Here is a 14,461-nt window from a genome sequence, read left to right as displayed (position 1 = left end):
CTGCATACAGGGTTGTGTGGGGCCTGAAGCCTATCCCAGGAGACTTGGGGCATGTGGCATGGTACACTCTGGACAGTATGCCAAACCATCTTAGGACACACACACACACACACACACACACACAAGACACACACACACACACACTCATTCACACACACACACACACACACACACTCATTCACACACTCATTCACACACTATGGACAATTTGGGTACACCACTATGTTGCCTTAATGAACAAAACCAGTGATTATTTATAATCCTGAAAATAGCTCAGGGGTTAAGGCACTGGTCTAGTGATCAGAAGGTCTCAGGTTCAAACCCCTTAAGGCTCAGATGTATAGTAAGATAAAAAAATAAAAAAAAGTCGCTCTGGATAGGGGCTTTTGCCAAATGTGTCTAGGAGTGTGGCTGGAACTATTTACGAAGGGGTGTCCTAATGACTTTATTGGGGTGGCTGAAGCAAACTACTAATCCGTATCCACAGAAGATGACACAATCTGGCCCATTTTATCTGTTTATGATTTGATGACTTGAGTAAGATCGGCACATAAAAAGAGCAGGCAGGCGCTATAAAAAATATTAATATAACGTATGCTAGCCCTACTAATCTGATATCAGCAGCTGATGGATAATGAAATAATTATGAAATTAAAATGAAATTATTAGGTGATGTTAGTTAAAGATATACATTTATTAATGAATGATTTAATGTTACAAATATAAAGTAAAGAATATTATTAGTGTAAACTAATTCACGTAAAGGTTTACCAGTGCTTGTGTAGTAACTTCTTTGTGTTAGCCAACCAAATTTAATATAATAAAGTTTCTAATTCTTATGGATGAGGTGGTCTTATTCAGTTTGGGCCTTACCAACATTACTTAATATAGGTTCAGAAATTGGAGTTAAAACTATTTATTGTATTTATAACTAAATTTTGAAAGTCAATATTTTTTTCAAGATTAACAATTTGTGAGTCTTTCAAAATGTTAATGTTTCTCAGTCTATTTTTCCATGTTTGATCCCCACTTTGTACAGTACAGTATGTTAATGGGGGTCAAAAAATTTTATAATTATTTTCTCAAAACAGTCCTTACAAGGTAGCTAGCATGTTATTCTTGCTCATACAGCTAGCATTAACACTAACACACTGTAAAAAACACTTAGTGAGTTTGTTGCTACTCTATAATGATTTAATGTTTTTTCATTTTAAGTTTTCCTAGCTAGACCAAGTAGTCACATGTATTCTGTACTTAAAAAGAGCAGTTAAAGGACTTTTTTCTCTCCAACACCACAACACTCGCTGATATATTGTAACGTCGTGCAAAACACTGGATGCCAGTAGGAGGCACTATAGAGATTTGAACGTTCTTGTGTCACTTTAAGCCTTAAATAATTATTTTTGTAGAAGAAAAAAAAAACATATTATGTAATGTTGTTTTTTCTCTTTTAAAGTTTCATTTAAAAGTTCTATTTAAATGGGATGATACACATTTAAAGTAAAAACCCACAAGTCAAATTTGTTGCATTTACTGCTCACTCCATAAACCTGAAGCCTGCCTCTGGCATCTGTAATGCAACATCACTCTTGTTTCTGTGTATTCATCATTATACACTCATCTGTTTTCACTTAAGCGAGGCCAAAATAATCCTGTAAAAAGGTGTTGAAGGCTGTAATAACATGGCCCTGAGTGCTAGGATAACAGCGACAGCCTGTGTGTCACTGACTGGCTTGTTATTGAAAGTCGTTGAGTAGTCCTGGGTATGTTGCGTATATCACTACTAGATACTTTCCTCCAAAATCCTCAGCCAGCATTAGATAAAACCCACCAAAGCCTCCAGGCCTGGGTAAAAAAGCACGATTTCCTCTGGCTGCTGAATCCCCAGAACACGGGAACCTTTGTAAATACCTCTTAAAGCTCCCAGACTGTAAATCCAGGAGCCAGAAAAGAGATTCCAGTCTGTGATTTTTGGCCCTGGCTCTCAGCTTTTACTGGGGAAAGCTGAATGGAGGATTGCTCCAACTGGAACAGCCGCACAATGGACGCTTTGTACCGGCGTGAGCTTCTTAGTAATGGCCCAGGGACTCTCTGGAAAAGCTAAATGGTTGTCTAGTTGTGGAAAATGTGTTACAGTGAAATGTGCCTGCTGCTTGACTGCCTTTTTCAATTGCATAGAAGTAAAGAAACTTGTGAAATGTATATATCATACAGTAATTATTAATGCAAACTACAGGCTCATATATTTTGTATAAGTTTTAACAGGTCAAAGACAAAGATCAGCAAATGTTCAGGGTTGCCAGATCTTCATGGTAGAAACTTTGAAGGTTAATAAAAATGAACCAAGTTAATTCATGTGGCATTTATTGTCATTTCAATCCTATACAGAAACACAGCAATGTTACTGAAGCGCCATGGTGCATCTTAAAACAACACAGGACTACATGAGAGTACATCTAACTCAGTTTAACAACAATACGGGTGGACATAAAGTGCTAATGCATGCACACAAAGCAAACCGTTCAATTTCTCCCAAATGCAGTGCAAGACAGTACAGTACAGAGTACTGTACAATGCAACCTTCAGTAACATGCTGGTTTGTAGGAATATAGCAACTGTACAATAAAGTACAGTATGTTGGTTACAGTATTTATAGAGTATATATAGAGATTTTTTAAATTTGGCATTAAAGTTATAAAAACAAATAATATAAAAGTCATGAACTATGTAGTAAGATTAGACCTATTCAGGGTTACCAACATTAAATTCCCTTAGACTCTCTAGAGAAATTACAGCCTAAACGATTATAACTTATTATTGTTAAAAAAAGAGATGTTACTTTAGAAATAGTAAAAATAAACAAAATTAAAATATATACTGCCATTGGTTATGGACTGTTTGGTTACTTTATTTTACTGTTTGGTTATTTCATTCCACTGATGAGGGGTAAAAATAGAAAAAAGCTAAGCTACCCAGCTTAGTTATCTATAAATCCATATAATCATCCAAATGTGTTGCCACTGTACTCATTATCTTTGCAATGTAAAAAAACAGATTTATATATTTTTTTTAGTTATGAAAAACATTGTTTTTGTATATGTATGAACAAGAACAGGACAAAGGACAACACAATTTCCTATAAAATTAAAACACTAATATGTTGTTGTTAGTCTTTAAGCTGGTCCTGTCGAGAAGATGCCACAGCAGACAATCCAATCTGCACACAACTTACCCTTCCTGATGCAGCCCTCCCATTGCATTCAGGCTTGGGACGGCACTGCGTCCGGTGGCTGGGGTTTGGGAATTGGGTGGGAACTGATCCCAGGCCTTCTATCATGACAGGTGAGAAACTTACTACTGAGCCACCAATGCACAACCAAAACATAGTAATATATAAAAGTCACAAAGTATAACAGTATTTAGGAAGAAGGATTTTATGGTATTACAGATACTGGTATTAATAAAATAACAATTACATTAATGGTGGATAAAAAGTATTTTAATTCTGCAGAAAAACAATGGACTTGGCAACTCACCCCTCGTGCGTATGCGCTGAAGTGGTTGTCTTTCATCAGTTTTATCAGCGTGTCACTGCCATCTACAGATCAAAATGAAAAGTTCATGTTCAGTCAAGCACACTTTGTTCTTCTTCCTTAACTCTAATGATAAGAATAATAAAAAAGAAATCGCAAACACAGCACAGATATAAAAGCTTACACTTATTTTTTGCTTTTATTAAGTTATGTGAGTTATATGTGAGTCTAATTACATCCAATCTAAGGCTATAGTGGGAAGAGGCTCTTAGAACCTGGACTTTTAAAGAATAGTAAAAAAAAAAAAAAAAAAAAAAATTAATAAAACCCATCGCCTGGTTTTGGTCAACTTGTGGAACTGTAGATTTCTGTTCTTGTCTGATTGACCATGTATGAAAATGTCAAATCTCTTGAATAAAGCTGCATATAAAATGTTCCTCATTTTGTCCTAACCGTACACAGGGTGTTGCAATAAAGTTGCAACATAGGAGCAACCTTAAGCTAAAAGTGCTCGGTTAGTGCTAAAAACATTCCATGCAAAAAGCTGCTTCAATAGTCCTTAAAATTGGTTATTTAGCCCTGAAGGTCATTTGAAGGACATCTGGCACTGGTGGGATAGTGCAAGACTTAATATATCATTTAAGTGAGGAAGGTGTTTGAGCTGTTGAATGCTTTACTTTGGTGCAGTCATGTACATAGCTTTTTTCGCTGCTCTGGCTGCGGCGTTTTGCCTTTTTTGTAATCGGATTGGTGTTTTCTGAGTTAATGAACATTGAAATTTCTCCAGGATTTAGTAATGGTGTTAGTAAAGACTTTACCTTGTGCACTGTTTTATGTGTGGGCATAGCAGTTGTGGTGAGTGTGTACGTTGTGATTTGGTAATGGTTCTTAAATTTCCATCATCATAAGTTTTTAAAAAAACAGTACGTAATGCATATTTTCTACAGTATATATTTATTACATTACAACAGTCATTACAGTTTAAATCCTCTTGTTGAACCCAGTTGTGCATTACCACAATGCTTATCTTTCTTTTTCCTGGTTTGTATTTGTGCTAAAGGCTGAGTTATCAAATAACTTAGAGCTTGAAGCAAAGTCCTTTTGTGTGTATACATTCTGAAAGAAAATAAAGTAGGATGATTATTTAATTGTTCCAATTTAAAACAAATTGAGCATCCATTATTAAATTTATAACCTGTAAACTTTTTAATATTAATGTTGATTAAATTTGGTAATCTTGATATTATACCGGTCAGATGCACTGATTAAAATGAAACAGATTAATGTGTAATCACACTGAAACAGGTCAAGGTTCAAACCATGTCCAGTATTTATTCTTTGATCTGTTTGCTAAAATTTAGAGGAAAACTTAGAGTAATACCACCTTTAATGCTTTTAATGTTCCATAAATTACTCCGAATGGATTAGAAACATGTCTATATCTTTTCACTCATTAAATATGCCCTTCGGTATAAACAAAACTGAATTACGCTAAAACAAAAAAGCAAACAACAAATGTTGGTATGGAGTTTCATACCAAAAAAAAGTTAAAAGAAGAAAAATGATTCAACAATTAGCAGCATTCCTAATAATGTACACTTTTATAGTGCTAAATTATGACATCAAATGTTGATCTTTTATTATCTATGTTGACATTGAATTATTTTCATTATATATAGTTAACAAATCTAGAGTATGCTACTTAGATAATGTGGTTGAAAACCCCCAATAAATTAAACTTTGTATGTTGTACAATCATCCTGCTTCGGAAAAAGTGAGTGTGTATTAATTTCTGACTGCAGCTGAAGCTAATTAAAATTAACTCCTGCTCCGGCCCAGCTATTCTTTACTTTTTAGCTAAATAACACATTCGCAGTTGGCTAATGCTAGCAATTCTAGCTAGTGTTTTTAGGTGAATGAGATCCACGCTATAGGTGATAGATGAAGTGGTAAATGACAGATGATTCATAGTATTTAAAACTTTTAAAATTTCATTCCCATTTAAAACACATGACTGTGATGGTCATGTATAATATGTTTTTTTCCCCATATTATATAATAATATTAGTAAGATAACTAATGCACACAGATTCTAAAAATGTCTAGGTAATACTGTAATTCATAGCACAACTTTCATATGTTCATATGCGCCTGCCCTCAAGTCTTATTTACACTGTGGGATAAACAAATATTTTTTTTCCTTTTCTGATAAATGTTGTCAGTGTCGAATTCTGGAGCGCCTGGGTTTGTGTCATCAAGTGCATTTTTCTCGATGGTGTAGAGATCTCGCAATTGGCCATCAACGCCCCCTGGTGCCGGCCTCCGCGTTAAGGTCTCGACCTTTTCTGGAGTGCCAGTGAGGATCTAAAGAATCCTTCTTAAAGCAAGAAAAGATTGAAGTTCGAGAAACACGATCTTTTCTAAGACCTTAGACACAAATGGTAGAATAGGGATAGGACGATAATTTTTTAGAACAGACAGATCGAGTGAGGGCTTTTTGAGGAGAGGAGTGATAGTAGCCACTTTCAAATTAATAGGAACCACACCTGTTGAGAGACATTTATTAAAAAAGGACACTAGGCCCAGTCCAACCGAATGTTCCAGTAGCCGTGTCTCAGTTGTATGCCACACTTGCCACAGGTTAAGAGGCTTCAGGGGGGCAATTTCATCCATTACAACAAGGCAGGCATTTTGTAACAGACTGAGATGTTCGTCCGCATCTCCGTCTGATAACGGGGAGTCCCAAAGTAGATGGAAACAAGACTTTGTAAAAGAATGACTAAAATTGATGTTAAACTGAGGGGAATAAACTCTAGACAGAGATGTCACTTTGGAAGAAGTAAGAGGAAGTCTCGGAAGACACATGGAAAATAAAACAGGCTGATCAGAGAGCATATAATCAAAATCAATAACATCAGTGATATCAACACAGTAAGAGAGGATAAGGTCAAGAGTATGTCCGTGAATATGGGTGGGACCTTTAACCCACTGTGTCAGGTTAAAAGCCTCCATTAAATTATGAAAATCTTTCAAAAGAGGGTTTGACTGGCAGCAAACATAAACGTTAAAATCGCCCAGCAATTTTAGTGACGATATTACCAATGAAGTCGGTGAATTGCTGAAGAAAGTCCTTATCTGAGTGTGGAGGACGGTAAATCAAATAGGACTGTTCCAGTCGAGGTGGATAAGTTGAGCTTCAAAGCTGGTATAAATATCTGGGAGATAGAGGAGCACTGCGCATGATAAGAGTTTTTCATGACAGTCACTAGCCCACACCCACGTCCTTTTTGACGGGGGGAGTTTAAAAGAACTGAAAAAGGCTGAAGACAGGGGTAGGACACATCCAAGCCACTGTGGTCGCGTCTGTGGGGTAAGAAAAAAAAATCTGGTCATTTTTATCTAAGTAAAAAAATAATGCATGTGTTATTTAAAGCTAATTGTTATGTGATACATATTTAAGTAGTGTAAGTTTCCATCCTGATGGGTAATGGGTTTGTATAAATGGTTCAAAAGTTAAAGCTAAAAATAAGCTGATTATCTTTAATTAAATTTAGTGATATTATTTCAGGTTGAAGCCCAAGTAGATGTCTCCCTGTCTTTCTGTACAGCAAATCTTTCTGCGTAACTTATTAATACAAAGAAATAAAACGTTGTAAGGTTGAGTATATTACGGCTTATTTACGCTAAGTTGTACTTCGTGTGTTGTCGGCCAAATACACTCCTATTTCAGTAAATCAAAAAGAGATCACAGATAAGAAGTCAAAAAATAATATTAAATAAAGATTAAGTTTTGCCTCCAGCACACTGAAATTTATTTATACCACTTCAGCGCTGTTATTTTAGCGGTTTCGAGTCCTCCAATGTAAAAAAACAAAGAGATATCATTGAAAGAGCGAATTCTGACCAATGTACAGACAAAACCTTTCTTTTATTTCTATATACAGTATAATCATATTTTGTGGTATATGTATATCTTAAATATTTTTTCATGGGGGCGCTAGCGAGCAATGATTTGATAGGTCACAGTCTGACAGCTCCCGCAAAAATAAAAAATAAATTGACATTTTGAAGGATTATGTCTGCATAATAAGTTTCATTATAACTCTAACTAGCCTAAGATTTTCAAGTACTTACTGGTGACAAGGTGAAAGTGAGTGGGAAGCAACAAACCTTGAGAGGAAAAAAGCAGTGCGACGTAGGCCCCATTTCACCGAGCTCTCCTGAAAGCGCTAAGCAATTGGACGAGGTCTCACAATGATCTACTGATGTTACTATTCTGGAGGCCATTAACTTGTTACGTTCCGAACTACGAGCTACGAAGGAAGAAATTTGTCAGACGATCAACACTTGGATTAAAGAAATTGCCTCTACCATTAGTTGAGAAATATCTGCTCTTAAATTGGAAACCCAGGCAGCTATTCAGGCCCTGCAATCTACAACAGCGCAACATGGCTCTACCCTTGCTGATCTAGAGCAGTCAGTTACACATTCATCGGAGGCGTATCCAAGCTTCAATCAACGGCAAAGCGCCTAAGCTCAGAAGTGAACGCGCCGACAGATAAATGCATGGATCTGGAGAAAAGATCTAGGTATTTAATAATAGTTGGAGAATTGTACTTCTTACCCATTACTTTGATAAATATTTATGGGCCTAATACGGATTCCCCCTCATTTTATAAGCACAAAAGGTGGCAAATTCCCTGACCCAGATGGCTATCCAAGTGAACCATCGAGTTTCAAAAAGAATTTAGCGATATCCTCTCACCTTATTTATTTAAAGTGTACAATCAAGCATATATGAGTGGCACCTCCTACCTCCTACTTTAAATAAAGCCATTATAAGTCTTACCTAAGAAAGGGAAGGACCTAGTAGACGTAAGTAGTTATAGGCCAATATCACTTTTGCAATGTGACCAAAAAATCCTGGCTAAGGCTTTAGCCACTAGACTTAGTTCTGTAATGGACAAACTTATTCATTCCGATCAGACCGGATTTATTCCTAATAGACACTCATCTTCAAATCTCAGACATCTTTTTAATATAAAAAAGAGAAAGCTTTTGACCAATTAGAATGGCCTTATATTTTCGCAGCCTTAAGAAAATTTTAAATTGGCAATAATTTTGAGAAGTGGATAAGAATTGTCTATCATAAGCCGTGCGCAAGGATTCTTACTAACAGAACTCTTTCTCCTTCATTCAGTCCATATAGAGGTTCTAGGCAGGGCTGCTCACTATGGCCTTTACTCTTTGCCTTCGCCCTTGAACCCCTTGCTCAGTCTATTCGATCTAACCCCAACATACATGAATACAGCAAGCAAAATATGCTGATGATATTTTGTTATATATTACTAAACCTCAAACTACTATTTTAACAATCTAACAGTCTGTCAATACGGTACATTTTCGGGTTACAGGGCAAACTCGGCAAAGAGTGAACTAATGCCTATAAAGGTCAGAGATATTTCCGTTCTCCCATCATTTATCCCTTCTACTATGGATTCTGCTTTTACACAATGGAAGGAGTTAGATGTTTAGAATATTGGAAACCTATTCATAGATGGCGTGTTTGCATCCTTTAGACAGTTGTAGGATCAATATAGTCTGCATGCAAGTAACTTTTTTTTTTTTTTTTTTTTTTTAGATATTTGCAAATCGGGGACTACATAAGAAAGTATATACTCTGTTTTAATGAGGCTAATCCTACTAGGTTGAATGATCTTTTGGGGCTTGGGGGTAGGGTTAGACATTTGATATATCTACTATACAACTCATTGCTATCAAACAACTTACCTTCTACAGAAAGTTTTTCCAGTGAGAGCAAGAATTAGGGGATATATGTTTAGAACTATGGACTGACGCACTAGAGAATATATTCATACATGCTCTGTCAACTCTAGGCATTGTCACATTCAATTTAAGATTATCCATCGACTCCACTATACTAAAACAAAATTACACAGACTTTTTACAGATCCTTCCCTATTTTGTGACAAATGTCAGGCAAAGTTAGCCACTTCCTTACATAGTTATGTTCTTTGTTTTAAATTAATCTCATTCTGGACTGAAGTATTTAAAACTCTGATATAGTGACTTAAAGCTTGACCCCGTTCCCTGAAAAAGTGGGAACGAGATGCTGCATGAAAACGCTATGGTACCTTCTTTTTGTGTTACACACATGCTTCACAACCGGTATCAAACACACCAAATTTTGGCTATATATAACCTCGGTCAGGTGACGTCATCTGATGCATCTCTTTCCTGCTTTTTCAGGGAACAGGGTTCGGGCCGGGGATGAAATATTGTCCCCTGCGCCTACAGCAAACGAGTTGTCACCCTATGATAACTCGTTTGCTGTATCCAGTAGCTTCCGGTCTTAAATCATCGTTAAAACAATCTATTTGCTGTATTCTATTGATTATGGTATTAAGGTCAAAAGCCTGTGTTCTCCACAACTTCTGTTCTCCACAACTTCCGAACTACTACCATGCGTGATAGACATGCAGCTACACACTATGGAATGATGTCACAGAACAACTCATGAAATGATGTCACGCAGAGGGATGTTTTAACCAAAAAAGTCTTTTAATAACATTAAACACAAAGAAACATAACGAACACTTGCACATCATAACCTGCATTAGACGTCACTAAGGCACTAAGACAAGACACAGTAGGGAAACACAAGCTTACAGACGAACACCCAGGCTGTAATACCTGGTACACTGAAGATAAGCCCGATGGCGAAACACAGGGTGTTACGGACAAGCTAATCATGGAGCAGACGGGACACCGAGAAACCAGAGACACAGGGAAACTAGGGAGACCATAGGCTAGAGACACAGAGGGACGAGAGACGGGCCTAGAGACAAGACTAGGGCTAAAGCCATGGCAGTCAACTAAACATGGCGATTAGCTAAACATGGCGATTAGCTACCCATGGCAATTAGCTAAACATGTCTTTAGCCTAACAAAAGACATAGCTACACCTACCAGATAGCTAAACATCCAAAAGAACTACAGCACCACTAGAGAATATAGACAGGTGGGGAACTAGAGGCTAAAGACACAGAGGCTAGAGTCACAGGGAAACTAGGGAGACCAGCAACACAAAGAGACTAAGGAAACACACAGAGACTTGCACAACCTGGAGAGACACACAAGACTGCACAAAACCAAGTCAGTCCACATTAAAACACAAAAGTCTAATCTATGAACACAACTAGTGTCTTGGGACAAGTTTTTAGGCTAAGGTACAAGCTAAATCAAGAAAACCAAAATAAATATAGCTGACAGTCAACTACTAACAAACATTCAATGCTCGACCCAGTTTCCCATACTAACCAGCTATTTATGACAGATTTAATGACTTGCCTCGGTTCAGGTGAGCTCCCGCATCACCTGACCGAGGTGTCTTCTGGGAAACTGAGTCTGCCAAACTAAAACTACAAAAACTAAACAGTACCCTCTAGTGGCGATTTCTTACATACCTAATTTCTGGTTAATACATACAGTGGTGTGAAAAACTATTTGCCCCCTTTCTGATTTCTTATTCTTTTGCATGTTTGTCACACTCAAATGTTTCTGCTCATCAAAAACCGTTAACTATTAGTCAAAGATAACATAATTGAACAAAATGCAGTTTTTAAATGAAGGTTTACGTTATTAAGGGAGAAATAAAACTCCAAATCTACATGGCCCTGTGTGAAAAAGTGATTGCCCCCTTGTTAAAAAATAACTTAACTGTGATTTATCACACCTGAGTTCAATTTCTGTAGTCACCCCCAGGCCTGATTACTGCCACACCTGTTTCAATCAAGAAATCACTTAAATAGGAGCTACCTGACACAGAGAAGTAGACCAAAAGCACAGCAAAAGCTAGACATCTTGCCAAGATCCAAAGAAATTCAGGAACAAATAAGAACAAAAGTAATTGAGATCTATCAGTCTGGTAAAGGTTATAAAGCCATTTCTAAAGCTTTGGGACTCCAGTGAACCACAGTGAGAACCATTATCCACAAATGGCAAAAACATGGAACAGTGGTGAACCTTCCCAGGAGTGGCTGGCCGACCAAAATTACCCCAAGAGCGCAGAGACAACTCATCCGAGAGGCCACAAAAGACCCCAGGACAATATCTAAAGAACTGCAGGCCTCACTTGCCTCAATTAAGGTCAGTGTTCACGACTCCACCATAAGAAAGAGACTGGGCAAAAACAGCCTGCATGGCAGATTTCCAAGGCGCAAACCACTTTTAAGCAAAAAGAACATTAAGGCTCGTCTCAATTTTGCTAAAAAACATCTCAATGATTGCCAAGACTTTTGGGAAAATACCTTGTGGACCGACGAGACAAAAGTTGAACTTTTTGGAAGGTGCGTGTCCCGTTACATCTGGCGTAAAAGTAACACAGCATTTTAGAAAAAGAACATCATACCAACAGTAAAATATGGTGGTGGTAGTGTGATGGTCCAGAGCGCTGTAAAAGACTCGTTGCAAGTTATCGCAAACGCTTGATTGCAGTTATTGCTGCTAAGGGTGGCCCAACCAGTTATTAGGTTCAGGGGGCAATTACTTTTTCACACAGGGCCATGTAGATTTGGTTTTTTTTTCTACCTAAATAAGAAAAAACATCATTTAAAAACTGCATTTTGTGTTTACTTGTGTTATCTTTGACTAATAGTTAAATGTGTTTGATGATCAGAAACATTTTGTGTGACAAACATGCAAAAGAATAAGAAATCGGGAAGGGGGCAAATAGTTTTTTACACCACTGTAAATGGGGTAAACAAATGGGACCTGGCTCTTGGTTGAAACTCGACTACTTGCCTGAGTTACTACAAGTTAGCTAGCTAAAAGGCTATGATGGCTAACGTTAATTTAAACGGTAATGCTACCTTGCATTTCATTGTTCTTTGTAACCTGTACCCAACACCTTGCCACATGCACTGAAAAAAATATAACCTTTCTTTAACCTAAAAAGTCTTGATGATGATTCACACTAGATATTGTCATTAGTTTGTATTGTTATTTGTGTTGTTTATTATTTTTAAGTTGATACAAATAATTTTCACAAATAATTATGTGTAATTTACTGAAGTATTTTTAGTTTGTTAACATTTTCTCCCACTTATTCTTTATAACAGGTAACTTGTACAGGGTTGCGGGAAGCCTGAAGCATATGCCAGTGAACTTGGCACTATGTGGGGTTCAACCTGAATGGGGCACCAGTCACACAAGCACAAACAAGCAGGGCACACAAGCACAAACACTCACACACTAGTGGGAATTTAGAAAAGCCAATTCGCCTGATCTGCATTGGGAGGAAACCTGGAGGAAACGCACCAAGCACAGGGAGAACATGCAAACTCATGCACACAGCACACAGAACATGCACAAGTCCAGAAAGTCTGGACAGCAGGAAATGCTAGGTGTAGGTTTTGCACAAATGTAATTGTGTGAGCTTGTTACCAGTTTATTCAATTACTATAAATCAACATTGTGACGCGTAGCATCAGGAGTACATAAAGTAGCAATTCGCATGAACACAGATCATTGTTTTTACAAGACAAATCATATTAGCTGGCTAGATAGCAGCCATCAAAAAACAAACATGGAGGTGTCCATGTTTGATCCCCACTTTGTACAGTTAAGTATGTTCATGGATGTCAAAAGGAAACAGTCCTTACAAAGTAGCTAGCATGTTATTCTTCCTCATACAGCTAGCATTAACACTAACACACTGTGAAAAACGCTAAGTGAGTTTGTTGCTACTCTATAATGATTTCATGTTTTGAAGTTTGCTTAGCTAGACCAAGTAGTCTTATGTATTCTGTACGTCTATTTAAAAAGAGCAGTTAAAGGACTTTTATCTTCCTAACACCACAATACTTGTTGATGTATTGTACTGTCGTGCAAAACACTGGATGCCACTAGAAGGCACTATAGAGATTTGAACGTTCTTGTGTCAGCAAAGAAAACATTCTTCTTCCACATTAAGCCTTAAATTTAATTAATTTTATTTAAAGATTCAATTTAAACGATATGATACACAATTAAAGTAAAAACCCTCAAAGTCAGATTTGTTGCGTTTAATGCATTATACACTCATCTGTTTCTCATCTTACTTCTGCCAAAACTACCTTCTTCAGAGAAAAGCTGAAAGCCTCTGCACACGATCCTGACAAACTCCACAACATTTTCTCCTCACTACTCAACCCACCGATTCCTCCTGCCCCTTTCTCTTTGACTGCTGACAATTTTGCCACATTCTACGATGGGAAGATTGCAGCAATCCGCCAGTCCTTCGCTCCCAATCAAACTCCTACGGCAGAACCTCAGGACCTTCCCTTCCCTTCCTTAGCAGAATTCTTCAACCTGTCATCTAATGAGATTGAGCAGATCATCTCGTCATCTAATCCCACCACCTGTTCATTAGACCCAATCCCTTCCACAATGCTCCAGGCCATCTCATAAGACCTCCTTCCCTTCACCACAACCATCATCAACCATTCCATATCATCTAGTCATGTTCCTGCTGCTTTTAAGAAGGCAAGTGTTATTCCCATCCTCAAGAAACCCTGCCTGGACCCATCAGAAGTTAACAACTATCGTCCAGTATCAATTCTCTCTTTTATTTCCAAAATTCTTGAAAGAACTGTTTATAACCAAATGTCTCATTATCTCTTACAGAACAACCTCAATGATCCCAACCAATCTGGTTTCAAAGTGGCGCATTCCACATTCTTATCTATTCTTACAAGCCTTGGAATTTGTGGAACAGCATGGCAATGGTTTACTTCTTGCCTAGAAGATAGGTCATATGAGGTAACATGGAGGGGATCTACATCTGCCCCACGTAGACTCTCTACTGGTGTCCCGCAGGGCTCAGTACTTGGTCCTCTTCTGTTCTCCCTCTATACCCGGTCTCTTGG

The sequence above is a fragment of the Clarias gariepinus genome, chromosome 23, assembly GCF_024256425.1.
Source record: "Clarias gariepinus isolate MV-2021 ecotype Netherlands chromosome 23, CGAR_prim_01v2, whole genome shotgun sequence".
Lineage (NCBI taxonomy): Eukaryota > Metazoa > Chordata > Actinopteri > Siluriformes > Clariidae > Clarias > Clarias gariepinus.
The sequence above is the reverse complement of the archived record's forward strand: the minus strand, read 5'-3'. Positions refer to the sequence as shown.